Here is an 18,098-nt window from a genome sequence, read left to right as displayed (position 1 = left end):
TAATTTCGTTGGTACGTTTCAATGTGTATCAACAGTGGCGCAACTAGAATCTTTGGAGACAAAGTAAATCCGGGGCCCTAATATAATTAGATACTTAAGTATTTGTAGATAATTTTTTTTTAATGCTGACACAGGCGAAATAATACTGTGTAAATTATTTCTGGTTATATTTTAATAATAATTAATAACAAAATTACAAAATTTATTGAAAAAGAACTAAAAAAAAACATTTAAATTTAAAATATAATTATTTAACTAAGCATATTAACTTTTCTTGCTTTTGTTTACGACGTAAGGCAGATATTGCACAATGACTAAAATCGGTACTTCACAGTTCACGTTTATAACAGACGTAATCAATGTATATCATAATATTATACTAATTCATCTTACATGGAATTTAAAAATAACTTCATATGACCGTAGCTCTTAAGAAAACAGGTATATTTTATGTATTGTAAGTATCATAGACCATATTAAACTATAGACCGATAGACGTTTCATTTATAAATTGTCATATTACTATATTAGTTATTATTTATATTTTAAATAGCCAGTGTATCTTGATATCTATTAATAATATTTACGGTGAGCATCGGAGTCGGAAATAAATATTACCACCTAACTTAAGTGTTGTTCACCGTCCAGCAGTCGAATTATTATTCACCGTTTTATTGTCCTAAAAATTAAAACCAATCAAAGTAAATTTGCCATAATTGGATTTTTAAATGAACAATTTATTGAAGTGGTATCATGTAAGTGGATTAAAGTTGATCATAATATATATTAAAGCGTTTTATTTGTTGTTGGCCTGGAAGCAAAAATGTATCTAAGTTTGCTTTATCACAAAAAAATCCAGTCAATTCGTGGGAAGAACACGACTGTCTTCCACGTAAATTTTTCGGTTGGTAAAAGTATACAATTATTGTAATGTTTAATTTGTTTAAATTTGAATTTTATTTTTCTATTGACAGAAAAAATTATTACATTTCTGTTACGCCAGCTCAATAAAAATAGAAGAGACAGAAAACCGTAGAAAACATATAAAGAGAAAACATTTTAACTCATCTAGCAGTGTTGAAGGTCTTAATAATTAATCTAAAAAAGAAAAATTGAATACCCATTTATGTAATTTTTTAAATTTTTTTTTAAATATTACCTATAGTTAAATTAATACTTTATTGGTTTTTTATTTTTTCGGGTAAACAAAGAACACAAAACAAAAAAGTATTCCTAACAATTGATTCAAATTACAGTGATGAAAGTGACTCAATATTTAACAACAAATTAAAAAGTTAAAATAAAAAATGTTGTAGATACAGTTCCAGAACCAACAAGTATTGTGGAAATAATTACCTTAAAATAATATAATTTTTTAATTTACTATTCATTTTTATGTTTTTAGATTCATTTAATTTATTCAATTGTGATGAATCTGCTAATGACTTGGAGTTTTTGCCTTTCCAAATGTGGTAAAATTAGTAAAAGATAGTCAGCCATTAACTATCCGTGGTAATAATCTATATTATCATCATTAATCAATTAAATTGTTAAATTTGTTCAACAATTGCATTTTTAATTACTTACTTTTTACAAATGATCATGTACCAGACATTACTCAAATGTTGATAAATATTGGTCATGTCTTAAAAAATGGTATACATCGCAGTTTAAATTATATTAATTTTAAATACATTTTGTTTCATTGAGCTCTTTTATCAGTTGCAGGACAGATAAATGTATTAAAAAAGGACAATGAAACATTGAAAGTAGACCTTGCCAAAAACCAAGAATATCTTGTTGATTTAATCAGAATGGTGAATAACAAAGAATTTAATAATGAGAGTAAAAGGTATTTTGATTGATCTATTTTAAAACTGTTAATTGTTTGTACAACGTAAAATACTCATAACTTTCCTTAAAATTAAAATGTAATTAAAAGCTCATGAGAAGCCCTCCTTAATAATCTGACCTTTAATTTTAATAAAGGGCCAATTCATTAATTTTTAAGCTAACATAGCTAATCGTGATCTGCTGAACGTAAAATTTGATATGTAATGCTCTTGTAAGACGGAGACAACACACGAGGGTTGAACGTACTCTTATTTAAGATAGATAATTATTAACTTAATAAATTTAGTTTTTGATTACAGTCAAATTAAAGTATTAATTTTACACTTAAAGAAATAAATTAAGTAAATACATATTATTTTATTAAATTTATTAAATTTATTTTATTAAATTTCAAGATTTGCTAGACTTATTAAATAATAGAAATTAATTATTTTTATGTATTTATTATTAATTATTACTTATTAGATACCAGATAGGTAACTTATTTCTCTATATATATGTATGGGTGTTGAAAAAAAAACCTTTGAATTTCAATACTCGAGATGGGCATTTCAAAAAATCTTTTTTTGCGTTCGAAATATAAGCATCAATTACGGGAAATTTTTCGCGTATTTCTTCAGCTAACTCTGTGTAGAGCAGCGGTTCTCAACCTTTTTATAGTCACGTACCACTTAAACAATTTGAAAATGTTTACGTACCACCTGACCATTTTTTTTTGCTTATTAATAATGTATACGTTTATGTTATATGTATGTATAGAATTTTATTTCATTAGGAATTACAAAATGAGATAATATAAAATATATGAATATATAATCAAAAATAAAGTATTTAATTGAGTATTTAATGCACAGAAAGAAAAAAACTTAAAAAAAAAAAAAAAATTAAATATGTAAAATTATTATAATTATTATGGTTTACTTTTTATATCAATGAGACGATTGGTGTTGTTTTGAACGGACGATGACGTCAATATCGGGCTCCAAATTGCTAACTTTAAGTCTTAAATTATTTTCGACATCATCAAATAAACATCAAATAAACCAAATAATATTTATGTTAATAATAATTCGTAGCAATTTTTTTTAAGATTTTCTTCGAGTACCACCTATGAGCTCTCCGAGTACCACTAGTACTACAGGTTGAGAAGCGCTGGTGTAGAGAATGTGCCTTACATGTAACGTGTTCCATTTTTGAGTAAAACGCTTTAATATTTTTTCCTTCCTTTACCATATAAGGTGCTGCATCACTGAGGAATAGGTGTACATTATCGTGTTTATACCCTTTGGCCACAACAAGCTCATATTGATGATTCATGATTGATCAAATAATTTCGTAAATTCTTAACATGATAAATATTTAGGTATTTTTATTTTTTTAGAATTAATGTTGAAAAATGACTTAAAAACCATACAAATGCACTAAAAATGTCAAAAAATGCTAAATAAAAGTTACATTTTTTAATTCCTTGATGTATGAAATGAACTTTTTGTTTCGAAACCAATGTTTTCAGACATTCAGAAAAAAATGCAATTTGCATCAAATCCGTTCCCTAATTATAATAATATAAACATCCCTCTGAATAATGGTTTCATCATATTGGTATTAATTATTTTTATATAGGTACATTTACTGTCCTAATATTAAATTTAAGATCAAATTATAATTTTAATTTAATATTTTGATAATCATACATGTAATTATTATCGCGCCAAAATTTTGAAATTGGGGTTTGTATTTCAGGGTGAAATTGTTTCTCATCATGGCTGTGCCGCCGTTGATATAATACCAGTTTTGCTTAGTTGACAATGACAATCTTGTTGTAGGTTGGCCACACTATATGTAAGGCATTTTGAATGAATAACGTCACTGGAAACGGGCGTCCGGAAGCAGAGGGAATGCGGGGTGACGCGTTCCTTCCACCATTCCTGTTCAACAGACGACTACTTTCATTTCTTCGTAACAAACTAATCTGTCTAAATGCCCAGTCCACCATTTTCAATTTTTTTTTCTGTCGACATTGTGACAGAGTTTTTATTAGTATTTAATTTTTGCAATAATTTCATTTCCGAAATCCGCGTAAACCGTATCCATCATACCCTACCACCGACTGAGTACAACTGAGTATCGAATCACCACTGCGAACATGGCGACGTACTGGTGTCATGGCACGGAATAACATGAGAATGATTCAGCTAAAACCACTGCAGCTGTAATTTTCGTATATTTACTACTATTTGGTAAGTATTTTTTTTTTTTAATTTTTAATATTTCAATTGTTTTCGAAGTTGTTTGCTTTTCGAAACATGTGTATCATACATATGTACCGCGTTTCATGACTAAGTGTATGACGCCTCCGTGTATCGAATCTCCACCGACAACAATAGAGACATGGGAAATCGGAATAAAAATCCCTAGAAAAAACAACCCCCGACGGGCGACTAACAACAACCCCAAACAAAAATCTCTGAGATTCGGAAAAGACTACGGTTATTTTTTTTCAAAATCATATAAAATAATTAAAAAAATATTTTTTTGCCAATAAGTGTAATTGCCACATCAATACAATACAGGGTTGTTTTGCACCCGAATCGTTTGTTAGGATTTCGGGTTTCGGGTGTTACGGGTTGATAAACTTGTTTTTACGGTTAAATTTAAATTTATTCAGATTAATTATGGTTAATCTGGGTGTTAAAAAAGAAACCCATGTTGCATATCAATTAACATGAGGTTTTCAATGAATCTGATTATATTTTTGATTTTAATATAATGAAAAAAATTATATTTATTACTTATTATTAATTAGCCCTATTCTAATGAAGAAATTTATTGTTTATTACATATTTTGACTGAACATATTTTCATTGTAGTTATTTTTGATTAGGAAGGTTACATAATTATTATTATTGGACATTGTAAAATAAAATAAAACAATGATCTAGGTCTTCTTTAATTTTCAATTAAATATTATATTAGTCATTTCAAAATTCACAAATACTTAACACTTTTAAATTTTAACAAAAAAATACATACAGGATGTCCCGTGGGGATATACCCAATAGCCGTAGAGGGGGACTCGCTACCCATGCAAAAATCAGGAGATAAATAAAATTAAAACGTTGAAATGTCAACATTTTCAGAAAAATGAACTACTAAATGGCACGCATGACTAATACTAGTTAAGATTAGTGGCCGACACGGACTAAGGTATGTCTGTCTCACGAGAGAAAGGTACCGTTTCGCGCATGGAGATTAAGCTCCACACCGCTGCCAAACCATCGAACACCCTCTACATGCAATCTACATACATAAACAGGCATGCGTTTACACTAATTTGCCGTCCCAAGCCGCTAGGGGCTGCTCACGGGTAACAGGTAGTGGTGATGACAAGACGTTGGAAGGTGTGGGGGATGCACAATAATGACTGGATTTCGTCGAGACGCGGTACCTTTCTCTTCTGAGACAGACTATAGTATGGGCTGGAAACGAAAGCCTAATCACCGGGCCGCTTAAGGTTGTGAGTTGGTTTGTGCGATATGAAATGGGGCGAGTGCGACTCGCGCTCTATCTATGTTTATAATATAAGAAAACCAATACTAAATAACAGTAATATTTCCATCCTACTCCGCAGTAGTGCTGTATCTGCATTTGCCTCATTCCCCCTGCACAAACCTACAAATCATTACTAACAAACCACATGCGGCTCTCCGTCGCCCGCCCGCCACTTCGTTTCCAGTCCTCACCATCATAGCCCGTTGTTGCCAAGGGGCAAGGACCATCAATCCGGACGGTTGGTCACACTGCTGTCTGTCTGAATGTTTCGGTTCAGGCGTTGGCGCGTCGGCTCGCAAATTAATTTTTTTATTTCCTTGCTTCTAATCGAACCGTTTCTACTTTCTAGTTTTCTGCGTGCAGCGCATGTATGCCATGAATCCGTTTTTGTAGTTCACATTGTTTTTAAAGTTTAAATTTTTTTATTATTCTATCGTATATAACGTTTGAGTTTCGTAAACCGTCTATCTAAAAGTCTCGAACAAAAATGGACAACTGATCAATATGGCGGACCACGTTTTACCATTTACGTTTAATCCGCAGAGTTTTATCCACTTCGATCCGATCACTTGACTGTTGTGGTTTCCGTTTATCTTGTTACAATATTTCGTGAGTATTTAATGCATTTATTCTCTCGTCACTTTTGACAATCACCGTGATACAGTGTTTATTTATCGTTCAACGATTATTTAAAACTTGAAAATGGCGCTCTGTGTTTAATCGAATTTCCACTGACCGTCATGTTTGACTGGTAACAAACATTTATAATATACATACATTATTAAAAGGCCATTCGCGTTTGCCAAATACTTGACGAACGAATACCGCAACGGCGTGTTTGTTCAATTTATTTTTTTTTACGATTCTTACTATTAGTTATATACACGTGTTGGAGTAATATCAGACCTGAACAAAACAAACGACACGAGTATATCGATAACCCAAAGTGCATGGATTTGTATTTATTGATCGTTTTTGTGTATCGGCCGTGTTCAACCATTTGTTTCTGTTTAGGTTAGAACGGTTCAAACAAGATAGATCTATGAATTTTCAATTCGCAATGTACCAGCAATGTTTTACTGTTGAATTTAGAAGAGATGAAGACCAGGCTTTGTGCATGCAGAGACTACTACCTGTGAGTATTTTTCAAATTAATTGATTCATTTATATAAGTTTTATCAATCACTGAATTAAAATATCAAAACGGTATTATTTTACTTGCTTTTTTTTATTTACTTTTTTTTTTTCATGTTTATTAATTTAATTTGAGCAAGTGCTTTGGTTGAGTTAGTAGAGTACTAGAACTTTAAATAATTTTTATAATATTATTTAATCTATTTATGTAGGTACATGTGGTTGTAAGGGGATAGGTCTTACCCTCATAATTAATTTTGTTTTATCACTTACTTTTATTGAATTCAATTTAATGTATTTTCAGTATTTTAAATATGTGATCATCATTCTTCGGCATCTACTTTGCTAGTAATTCTGAATGTTATTATTCATTATTAAAATATTTAACATACTGGTACATATTGGTAGATATATATAATATTGGGTTGCGATGAAGTTTTTGATTACAAATATACATAGTGCTCGTTTAACTTGGCCTCATTTAACATTGTTTCATAAGTTTCATTATCATTCTTAGAAGTTTAAGACGTTTTATTTCTTTTAACACTAATGTTTTGAGTAAAGTGTTATTTTAAAATAATTATGTTCATTAGATTTTTGTTATATTTATATGTTTGTATGTGCATAGTTAAATTTCTTTGACCCTTTTCAGTTAATACTATTATTGATTTAATTGACTTGCCTATTATCATACACGGTGCATACTAGTTGCCTCCCAAAATATACGAATTGCCTCCCGTCCTTATCGTAAATAAAAAGGTTAATTTACACTAGTTGCCTCCAATGACCAGATAGTTCATAATTATATACGAGTTGCCTCCCAAAAAGTTTCACACTAATTGCCTCCCATATAGAATTAAGTAGTGGTTCATAAACTTCACCAAACAGTTCCACATAAATAGATAATGTTTATACTTTATTCATTATTAAAAATACCAGACTTGGTTAAAACAATAATAATATAAAAATAATCAATAAAAATAAAATATATTATAGGTACTACTTATTAAAAATATATAGTGCAGTTAAAAAACATCAGTCAAATAATAAATCAATAAGTTAAACAAAATAGGAAGTAGTACCTATTATTAGTCAATAAAATAAATGTATGGTAATAATTATATAATATAATATGCATATAATGGTAAAAAATTATTTATAACATTGTTTAGGCTTGTATTTTTTAGCCAATATTTGTAATTACTCAAAATTTGATACAACTAGTACTAGACCCTTTTCGTTTATGATAAAATTTAGGGTACGTCGGGAGGCAACTCGTATATAGTCGGGAGGCAATTCGTATACAAATTATGGGCCTTTTTGACTTCGGGAGGCAACTAGTGTGCGCCCATCATACATTGGTACCTACAATTTTAAATTTTTATTTATCATAGCATGTAGGTAACATGTATTTTGTATTTGTTTTTAATTTTATCAATAATCAGTTGAATGTTTGCTGTTTGCAATAATGTTGTGTACATATCACTATTACGTATTATTTTATACTGTTAATTCACAATTTATTTTTCAAATTAATGTCAAGTTTCAGTTTCTATGGTCATAAATATTTTTAAAAATATTGTTCATCTTAATTTAAAATAATAATAAAATGTATATACAAAATGAATAATTTAAATGATGTATTAATTCACTTGTGAAATTATCTGTATACCTAACTTTATACCTATAAATTATGAACAGGCACAAAATCGTATAAACTAGAGTCATAATGATCAATATAAATTGTTATTTACAGAATTTTTTGCAGTATAATTTATAAATATACAATTCTCATTAAACTACTCTAGTCGTACAAAATACAAATTTTATGAAATAAATGATATGGATAGATTATTTTCTTCTTTTAATTATTTACTTGATTTTTTAGTTAAAGACATATTTTGGATCAATTTATTGTGTTCACCTCTCTGCTATTATGAACGACTGTAATGTGTCTAGCAATTATACATATACAAAAATAATCTAAATGATTAAACCTTAAAAGCTATGTTAAATTTCAATTGACATTATAATTACCAGAAAAAAAGTTTATGTGTATAAACTGTATACCAAATTTATATTATTTTACCTTTCAAGTTTGAACTTTAAGGTATTTTTTTTACAAATGTGATAAGAATTTCTTATAAAAATCAACTTAGTGGTAATTAACATTAAACAATTTGATGAGTTGTTCTTCAGAAAAATAATTTTCTAGTTTATTTTTAATAATTTACTGAGAAATACTGGTCATTATTAAATACTGCAAAAATTGGTAAAAAATTTGAATAATTAAATTATTATATTTCTTTCGTGTATATTTTTTTATATTACTATTTTCATCATTCAAATCAGTTAAGATTCATTACTTAGTTTTGCTAATATCATTGCAATTCCAATATTAAATTTAAAAAGATAATGAAAAATGACATAACTCTTTCTTTACTCCTTTATATTTTATTTAAGCTTATAAGCTGAGAAATTAATAGGCCTCATCTTTTATAATATAGCTATTAATCTATGTAAACAAATAACAGTTACAACTTAATCCTATAAAAATAATACTAATTTAAATTTTAAAGGCACATGTTTCTCTTATTTAATATATTTCCCTAGTAATAACAATTATTTTATATGCATATTAAATCATGAACTAGGTAATTAATTAATTTTACTTAATTTTTTAACAACTTGAAAAACTAAGACTTTTGAGAACTTAGTCTAATGTGAGCGTGTCTGTATTGTAGTGTGTGAATATCAAATTCGGAGTATCTCTCTTCAAGTATTTTTGTAACCAATTATACTGTCCACTTGTATTTGCAGCTGCATTGAAAGACTAATGCTTCATGACCTTTTCTAAACTAACATTTTAAATTTGCTGTTTTTAAAGATTATTCCATTACCCATCACTATCTTGTAGTATTTCTTGGTCGTTTTTCTATCTATCTTTTAGGTACTATTTCACTGTCAATGTGTTCCGTATGATTGTGTGATAAATGTTCTGAATTTTCTTGTTAAATAAATAATAATATTATTTAGATATTTTAGATTTCATTAGTTATTAGTAGCCAGGAGCCATACATAAATAACCACCTAACTCTTGGTTAAGTAGACAGTTCAATAATATTTACTGTGTTGGGGTTCACTGGTTGGTATATTATGTTAGTTGTTTGATGTTGGTTACAGTCGTCTTAAATTATAATAGGTACTAGAGTACAACCTGGTCCTCTAAAAATGGATTAGGTTTACTCAATATTTAAGACAATTTGTTCAACCGAATTAGACCAATAGGTGTTATATTTTTCAACCCAGACCAATTTCAACTGAGTTTGCAAAGCTTTTAAAAACCTACCAGGATCATAATTTGTTGATAAAGACCCGGACTTGAATAAAAAAAGAAAAAGAAAAATTGAAAATGTCTGTCAACAGCTTATAACAAGTCAAAATATTTTGGAAGTTATATCAAGTAAATTAATTGATGAAATAACATATGGTGTAAACTTCAGGCGTCTACAGTTTACCTGACCATTGATATTCATAACATATTATGATAGAACTGAACCTAACCCAGACCCCCTGAATACCTACCTAAACCAGGGGTTCCAACTTTTTGTAGTAGGCAGGCCGATTTAAACTTAAATAAAAACACCAGGGGTATAGTATTCCGTTCGGGAAAACCCGCCGTCATTATTATTAGGCAGCGATAAGAATTCAAAAGCCATTTATTTTTCACTTAATGAGCTTACTATAACTTTATCTCCAGGTATAGTTTGTGACCAGTATGTTTTCATAATGATTTATATATTTTATATATTTTGAATGGTTTTAAATTGTTTTTGTATTATTTTTTTTAAAGTTGGCCATCACGTTTTTACTCATTGCTATTATTACTTTGTTATTCTTTCGTAATACAATCTGTATTACACTATTACCTAATGCTTTTTGTCTAACCTAGCTTGCTACTCATGTTGTTAATGCCGATAACATTCTTGTTTACCGAAATAAAACTAATTGAAAGGACTAAAGTAATGTTATCATTGACATTTGATAAACTCTTGGAAAAGGTTTCGTTAAAGTTGTAATATCAACAATTATTATTTGAGTCATGTAGGATCGCCGTTTTCGTATTATATTCTATATGTATGTATATAAGTAACTAATAAGACGATAACAACATATTTCTCTTTTAGTATGTTTAGATAATATTTCAAAAATCTTATTTTAAAAATTGACTATTTAACATCTCCGTTGTGTAATTTTTCAAACGGTTTGAATTGAATTTTTAAGTATAATTTTTTGGCATTTATTGTTATTTTTTTGAGCAGCCTACTTAAATCCCAGCCATACTGGCGACACAGTCGCCTAAGTCTTAAGAGATCACGGGTGTTGTCTGCCTCGGATGACGTAAAAAAACCGTTCGATACAATGAATGTAAGCATCTAGTCTATTATAACCGCATACCAGCATAATAATCGGTCTGGTCACTGCGTTTTACTACACCGGAAATATAAGACATTAATATAGGTTATCTATAATACGATACATTTGTAGGTATACTCGCCAATTCGGCGTTACTCACCGACAACCGGGGGTGGTCTTATCATTTCGCGAAACGCATTACCACGATCTGGGTAACGATCAGCGCTATGTGCACCTCAATACAGATCTTATACCTACAATAACAATACGATTTTACGTCGCTGCTGACGAATAGTACAGCCACGGTGGAGGTTCATAAATAATACACATATACGTAGGTATACAATATCATATACATATCACATTATCACATGATGATATAGCTACGATTATTATTTGCACACGCGTCTCGTTTGCCCACGCATTTCCGGTACAGTCATGTCTCTGGTACCAGTCGACCGCGCACGCGCTCGATGAATGAAACACACAGCGGTATAATAAATTAATAATATACTGGTTTCTTTTTTTCCTCGTCGCCCGTGCCAAATATATATCGTATGTGGAGATAAAATATTGTATAATATAATATAATATAATATATTATTATGTACACAGTTACTCGTTGCTATATTATACATTATTCGCGTTAATTCGGCCGTGTTAATTTTGAACAATAAAAACTTGTTAACTGTTTTAATTTTTTTGGTTTTCCGTGATTAAGTTGAATTTTATATTACATTGGCAAATTTGAAAATTTATACACATCTTTTTTTGTACGGTCTTCGCATCGTATTACTTGTATTCTTATGTCAACTTATTGACAAGTATAGTCGTTGGGTAGCTGCATGAATTGGATACGGTGTTCTTTTATATAACACGAAAAAAACAACAACTTTCAGAAAATGTCACTATCCGTCTCCTATATTTCGTAATAAACTGTCTTTTTGAACACAGGGTCATAAAAAAACATTTTTTTCGATGATATCTGTCTCACATAAATTTTAGAAATATTATAATATACTATAATATGAGTACATCTGTAAAACTTTTTGAATTTTTTTATTTGCTTATACAAATAACAAAAATAAAATAAATATTTTTATATAATTTTTATATACATAATATTATGATTATAAATAACAATAACGTTAAATGCATTTTTCTCTAAACATTAAAATTGGAAGTTTTTATTCGTATTAATGTTTAAACGGTTTGAACATAGTGATGACTTTACGGGTAGTAAACTACATTACTTCACGGACATATCGCTGCGGGTTTGGACTAATAACGACGATACCTTATAAAAACTATAAAAACAGGTATCTTTGTGATACCGAAAAAATCATAAAATTTTATTGTATTTTCATCGTTTTGTTTATTCAATATATTATTATGATGCTATAATAATAATAATAATAATAATAATAATAATTATAATAAATTTTTAACGCAACCTATATGCACCATGTAAACTTTCCATTCACAAATGTGCATATTTTATTTAAAATATCTATTATTATTTGTTGTAGCAATAATAATTGTGAGTGACTCGGCTAATCAACCCCATTAAACGTACCAGATGATATGAGCGTGGAACACCAAAATAAGCGCCCGTCCAGGTCGACGAGTTCAAGTATACTTGCTTCACGCCCGCCATAAGGTAGGTACCAATTAATTTAAACAGGCTATTATCATCGCAATTCATCATATATGGTAATTTGTAATCGCGTTTAATTCGCACTCAAGTATCTAGTAGGTAGGTACTAGATATATTGTTTCTGATTTTTTTTGACAACTGTCCATCAACTTAATTTGTTGTCTTTTAAATTAATTTTCATATATATTTATATTATATTTAATATATTGTAATAGTGGGGTTCAATATTGACATTAATTTACATATCAATATTTTTGTATTTTTGGATAATTATTAGTTTACATGTTTTATACGTTACCCGTCACTATTATATCAACACATTTAATGATAATTGACATTTACTGCTTACTTCCAAATAAATGTTGTTGATGGAAATTGATCATTTGGATATTTTAACACACTCGTTGTACCTTCATAGTTCATAATATGACGATGGGCGTTTTCCCAAAATATTTTTGGTGTATGCGCGATGATGTATTTATGAGATTGACTGTTACAAAACTATCTATGAAAATATTAAGATTGGTTTAATAATACTGGACGCGAAATAACCAGAAGTTTCTTGCTGAAAACTCGTCCTTCGATCCGCCTCCAGTCGAGTTTAGTTACGACTAGCGAGTGTTAACACGGTAATTGGTTGATACCTATATTATAATACCCACCTATAACCTCACATTATACGGGTAGGTAGATACAAAAACAGTGTAATGGTAATTATCTTTTATTAGATTATCTCGTGACCGTCAAATTATTTTAACACTCGATGTTTTAACGCGCCCGGCAAACAAGCGATAATCGTTATTTAATATTATATAGTTTAGAGCAGCCTTTCCCAAAGTGTGGGTCGCGACCCACTGGTGGGTCATCAGTCAATTTTTGGTGGGTCTGGAACATTTTTTTGAATTATATAGATTCCAAGAAATTTATGTTAGGTACCTCATTATAAAAAGTACATTTTAATTATATTAATTATATTTTTATTCATATTAATTATAAACCTATAAAAAAACTAAATACCTAATAAAAATGTTTATAATGTGGGTCGCGAATGATTTTTTGGGGGAAATTTAGGTCCCGGTATTAAAAAGATTGAGAACTACTGGTTTAGAGGCATAATAATATTTGTAATCCTAAGTATTGTTTTGTATAAATAAAATTAATTAGGTATAAAATACGTGTTTGAATAGCTGGACCTATATATAATAACTAATACTTCTAGGTTACCGGTTTTATCACAGGGCTTCTTATTGAGCTTTTGGGTTCTTTTTTTTATTGCAAGCTATGAATTATTTACTATATTTGTATGCTTTAAAATCAAATTTCGAGTATAATTTAAATGTTGTAGACTTGTATTATCCTTTATTAGTAATAACCTAACCTAATAAAATACAAACATTGTCAACAGATTATATCGTTAGTAGAATTATATTTAGTTTTATTATTTGTAATTTAATATCTACAGACCATAGTTTATTGTAATACGAAATATAAAACATAACAATATATCAAACATTTTGAGATTTAATGTATGCGTATAATAGTTTATGCTTATGTTAATATGATTATTTGAGTTTATTAACTACCCATATGCGGGACAATCTCCAATGTTATAATTTCTATTATGATTTACGTAATTCATACTAATTCATACATATTTTTTACAAGCTGCAACATATGATACATATAATATTTAAACATACATTTTCATGCAAGCAAATCGGAATCATATTCATCCCAAAGTAAAAAAACATTAAAATAAGAAATTTTAGTTTTCTTACATTTTGTTCTCATGGAAAAGTACCTAATGTCATTACTGGAGAAAATTTGAATTACCTACTTCTTCTGGAGATAAAAGATCTTTACAATTTGCTAATTTGCGCATTAGTTTAACAATAGTTGTACGTTTTGACTATAAATTCTATGACATAATTGATACTCTGACTTGTATTTGAAATCCCTCTGGAACTTCATACTATAACACAGAACACTTTTTTAAAATATTTATTGGTATTTAAAAAGTAATAACATTGTAATTTGTACCGAATTGGATAATTTATCAAAACACTGTGCCACTAAGAACGTTACACGACATAACCACTTTCAGGCAACATTTTTCGTACTCAATTCATAATTGATTCATACGATTATGAACTAATAACATTTTTTGACCTCGTTAGAAGTTAGTCGAATCATTGCGCTAAATGTAAACGCATCTTTAATAATTATAAGCTAGAATAGTTAAACAATATTATTTTAATACAAATATTTTATTTTATTTACTTAAGTGTTAAATGTTGGATTTTGGAATATAATATTCAGATTTAGCGTGAGCTGCACAAAATTTGTTAAATAAGGGTCACATATGGGTATCACGATGCGTTTATGATTTTATTAGTAAGGTGCAACCTAAGGACCTCTAGTTTAAATTTCTTCCAGTCAAATATAGATATATTGAACCATCTGGCCAATTCCGTTGCCCCTCGGGGAGGGACTATAGCAGTACATTCTTTCCCCAAAAAATTGATGAACTTTAACAATATGTAACAGGCAATATTGCTCGAATCTTGCCTTTGCATTCGCTATTCGGACTAGCCTATTCCATTTTCGTCAATGTCCTGTACACCGTACACCCCTAAGGTGTTATATTAACTTGTAATAATAAGTACTTATACAAAAACTAGCCGAATAACTCGGTTTTGCTCGTGTTTTAAATAAAACATTTTATCAGATTTTATATTATATGGAGAGATTGCCTTTATAAGTCTACTGGGTCCTAATATGTATTTATTAATACGAAAAATACAATTATAGTAGTATAATATTTTAATAACCGTATTTAACCGCAACGATTTATGATAATAATATATCTCTCATGTTGGCCGCATTTCTATTCACCGTATCTACATAATATTAATATTTGTACCGTTACGAATCGGACTGCACTGGTTCGTCGTATCTGTGCCGCGATCGGATGTGTATACCCGTCCGATACTTAACGTATCCAACGATCGGTCGTCGTTGGCTTTTGTCCCGCGCTTGCACAGCGCAATCCTGGACTGCGATGACGGCAGCAAAATCAAAAATGATAGTAATTTTACAGAACGTTTTCACAGTCCCTACAGTGGATGAAGGGAACACGGGGCATTGGTAGTGTGCTGTGCGAGCAACTCGCACGTATTGCTACTATACCTTTTTGTGTATAGTTGTGTACTCTTTTAAGGATAAGTAAGGATATCGGTTTTTTAAAAATATGTATCATTGCTGGAATATATAAATAGTTCTTAACATAGGAAAAATTCCAATGTATTGTCGGTTCTTGAAAAATCTTGGTTTAGAATATCCAAGAGCGTATCAGGTCAATTTACTTCTATTCGATGTCTGCAGTTGTATGTCCGTCGCCATCGACATCTAATATCTCTTAACAGAAATATTAAGCTGCATTAGTTTTATGTAAATTCTTACAAAAAATTCTTATGCATATTGGCATCCACTTTACAAGTATACAAAAAAGTTCAAACTTTGGTAAATTACTTACTTTTATAATACTATATTCAACAATAATACAATGTTACAGACTAAAATATATTCATCTAAGGCTTTTTCGAATTCAGTCTTATGATTTTTGTCTGACGTTTTAAAGAAATCCCCCCTTAAATAATCCGGTAGGTTGCTAAATATTTGTACTCTTTTTTTAAAATAGGCCATATAGGGACTGATTGTTATTAAATCGAATGAAATAATCACTTAATATTAATTTTGATTATTATTATAACCATACTATTTGGTTATTTTATTGGAAAATAAAATTTAATTTAAAAAAAATAGTGTTTAAATAATCGAACCCATCATAAATATCCATGCGTACAACTATATGGAAAAATAACATTTAACAACGTATGCATACGTATATTTACTTATCTGAAGTTCGAGTATATGTATATTAAACGATAGCGACGTTGGCTGCTCAAACGAGTTAAATGTTATATGTTTAAGTCGTTATATAGGTGATGACACTTTTTCTTAATTTAAATTACGCGTCATAAATTGTACGAAGAAAAAAACATCGAAAAAACCGATAAAAATAGAGGAAAATCGAACTGTAATTAATTGTACTTTTAACGAGCGGCCGTGTAAATATATCGGATGCCATTAGATTTGTACCGTGATAACGTTTGCTGGTTTTCGTTGGCGGGATCAGCCAAATTCGGCGTTGGATTACCATAATTATTGTAGTACGCGCGTCAGCCGTACGACCTGGTCCAGAGTGGTGTACGGCTATGGCGCCCGAACGGAATAATAAAAAAAAAAAATTCTGATGTAATCTGTCTTTAATGAGCTCTACACCACTGAGAGATACGGATCTCTCGGGATAGGTAGGTAGGTATATCGACGTTGGGCTAGTGATCAGATAGAAAATAAAAATGAATACGTCAAGAAAAAAGTAATAGAACTACTATAATTTTAGAATATAATAATATTAATATTAAATATATCCGCTGCGAGTAAATTATTCCATTTCGTGTTTTCCCGTTTTTGTCAACTCGTATATTATTATATATTATATTATATAGTAGGGACATAATAATTTTTTTTTACCCAAAGCCTTTTTTTATTGTCAAAACGTTTTAATTATTGCGTTCCATTTGGCCCGGAGCAATGTCATAAAGAAACGCGAACGGCGACCGCGCGTATTGAGTTTCACGATAGCTATAACCATGTATCTGTTTAATAGAATTAAATATAAACAAACGTTATACATATACCTGTATATATATACATATACATATATGTTATGTGTGTATTAATGTTATATACGAGCGCGCACGGATATAGAAGTAACTCCATTAAGATAGGGCGTGGAGATTGCTAACCAGCGATAAAACATTTTTAAACAAATACAAAGTTTTTCGTGTAGCCTGTGTGCGCTGCGGCCGCGTGCTTAGGGGTACCATAAAACACGGTTTGCCGTTTTAGAAACATTAAATCATTCTTGCAGGATCGTGTACTTATATATTGTGTGTGTGTATGTATGTTTGTGTTATTTACATTATAATAGAAAAAAGTAAAAAAGAAATAAACATATTGCAGGTATACTCATATTCACTCTGAAACTGTGAATCGTATAAAAACCTACTGGAGATTCTACAATTAAGATATGAAACGCTTTATTTTTCAATATTACTAAGTATAATATTTATTTTCCTATATTAATAAATTGGTATTACCATTAAATGTATCTTTATTGTATACTAACTTATTTCAATGAATATTATCGATACAATTTTCAATCATAATTCTCAATCAAATACTTATCTTAAAGTATAATTTTTAGTTATTTTGTTGTATAATAAATTATAAATAACAAATGAGTAAAAACATTAACTTTTATTTTATATTGAAGTATTATCAATTTGTTTTATTTTATTGTCACTTAAGTATTTTAGTTGGATAAAAGTAACACTAGGAGGTTCTGAAATGCAATATT

At 29.5% G+C, this 18,098-nt stretch overlaps 2 long non-coding RNA genes across 3 annotated transcripts; both read left to right on the top strand.

Moving 5' to 3' along the window:
* The first annotated feature begins 602 nt into the window (after nt 1-602).
* Nucleotides 603-1,838, top strand: LOC111038059. The gene is made up of 3 exons (XR_002604937.1): nt 603-1,337; nt 1,406-1,656; nt 1,723-1,838. It is a non-coding gene; the product is annotated as an uncharacterized LOC111038059 (long non-coding RNA).
* Nucleotides 1,839-5,625: 3,787 nt separating this feature from the next.
* LOC111038056 lies at nt 5,626-17,725 on the top strand. Of its 2 annotated transcripts, XR_002604936.1 has the most exons (4): nt 5,626-6,015; nt 6,421-6,541; nt 12,486-12,616; nt 17,702-17,725. It is a non-coding gene; the product is annotated as an uncharacterized LOC111038056 (long non-coding RNA). The 2 variants fall into 2 exon arrangements; XR_002604935.1 differs by lacking the exon at nt 17,702-17,725 and having other exon boundaries at nt 5,642-6,015; nt 12,486-13,522.
* Nucleotides 17,726-18,098: the final 373 nt, after the last annotated feature.

The sequence above is a fragment of the Myzus persicae genome, unplaced genomic scaffold, assembly GCF_001856785.1.
Source record: "Myzus persicae strain clone G006 unplaced genomic scaffold, MPER_G0061.0, whole genome shotgun sequence".
Lineage (NCBI taxonomy): Eukaryota > Metazoa > Arthropoda > Insecta > Hemiptera > Aphididae > Myzus > Myzus persicae.
The sequence above is the reverse complement of the archived record's forward strand: the minus strand, read 5'-3'. Positions and strand labels throughout refer to the sequence as shown.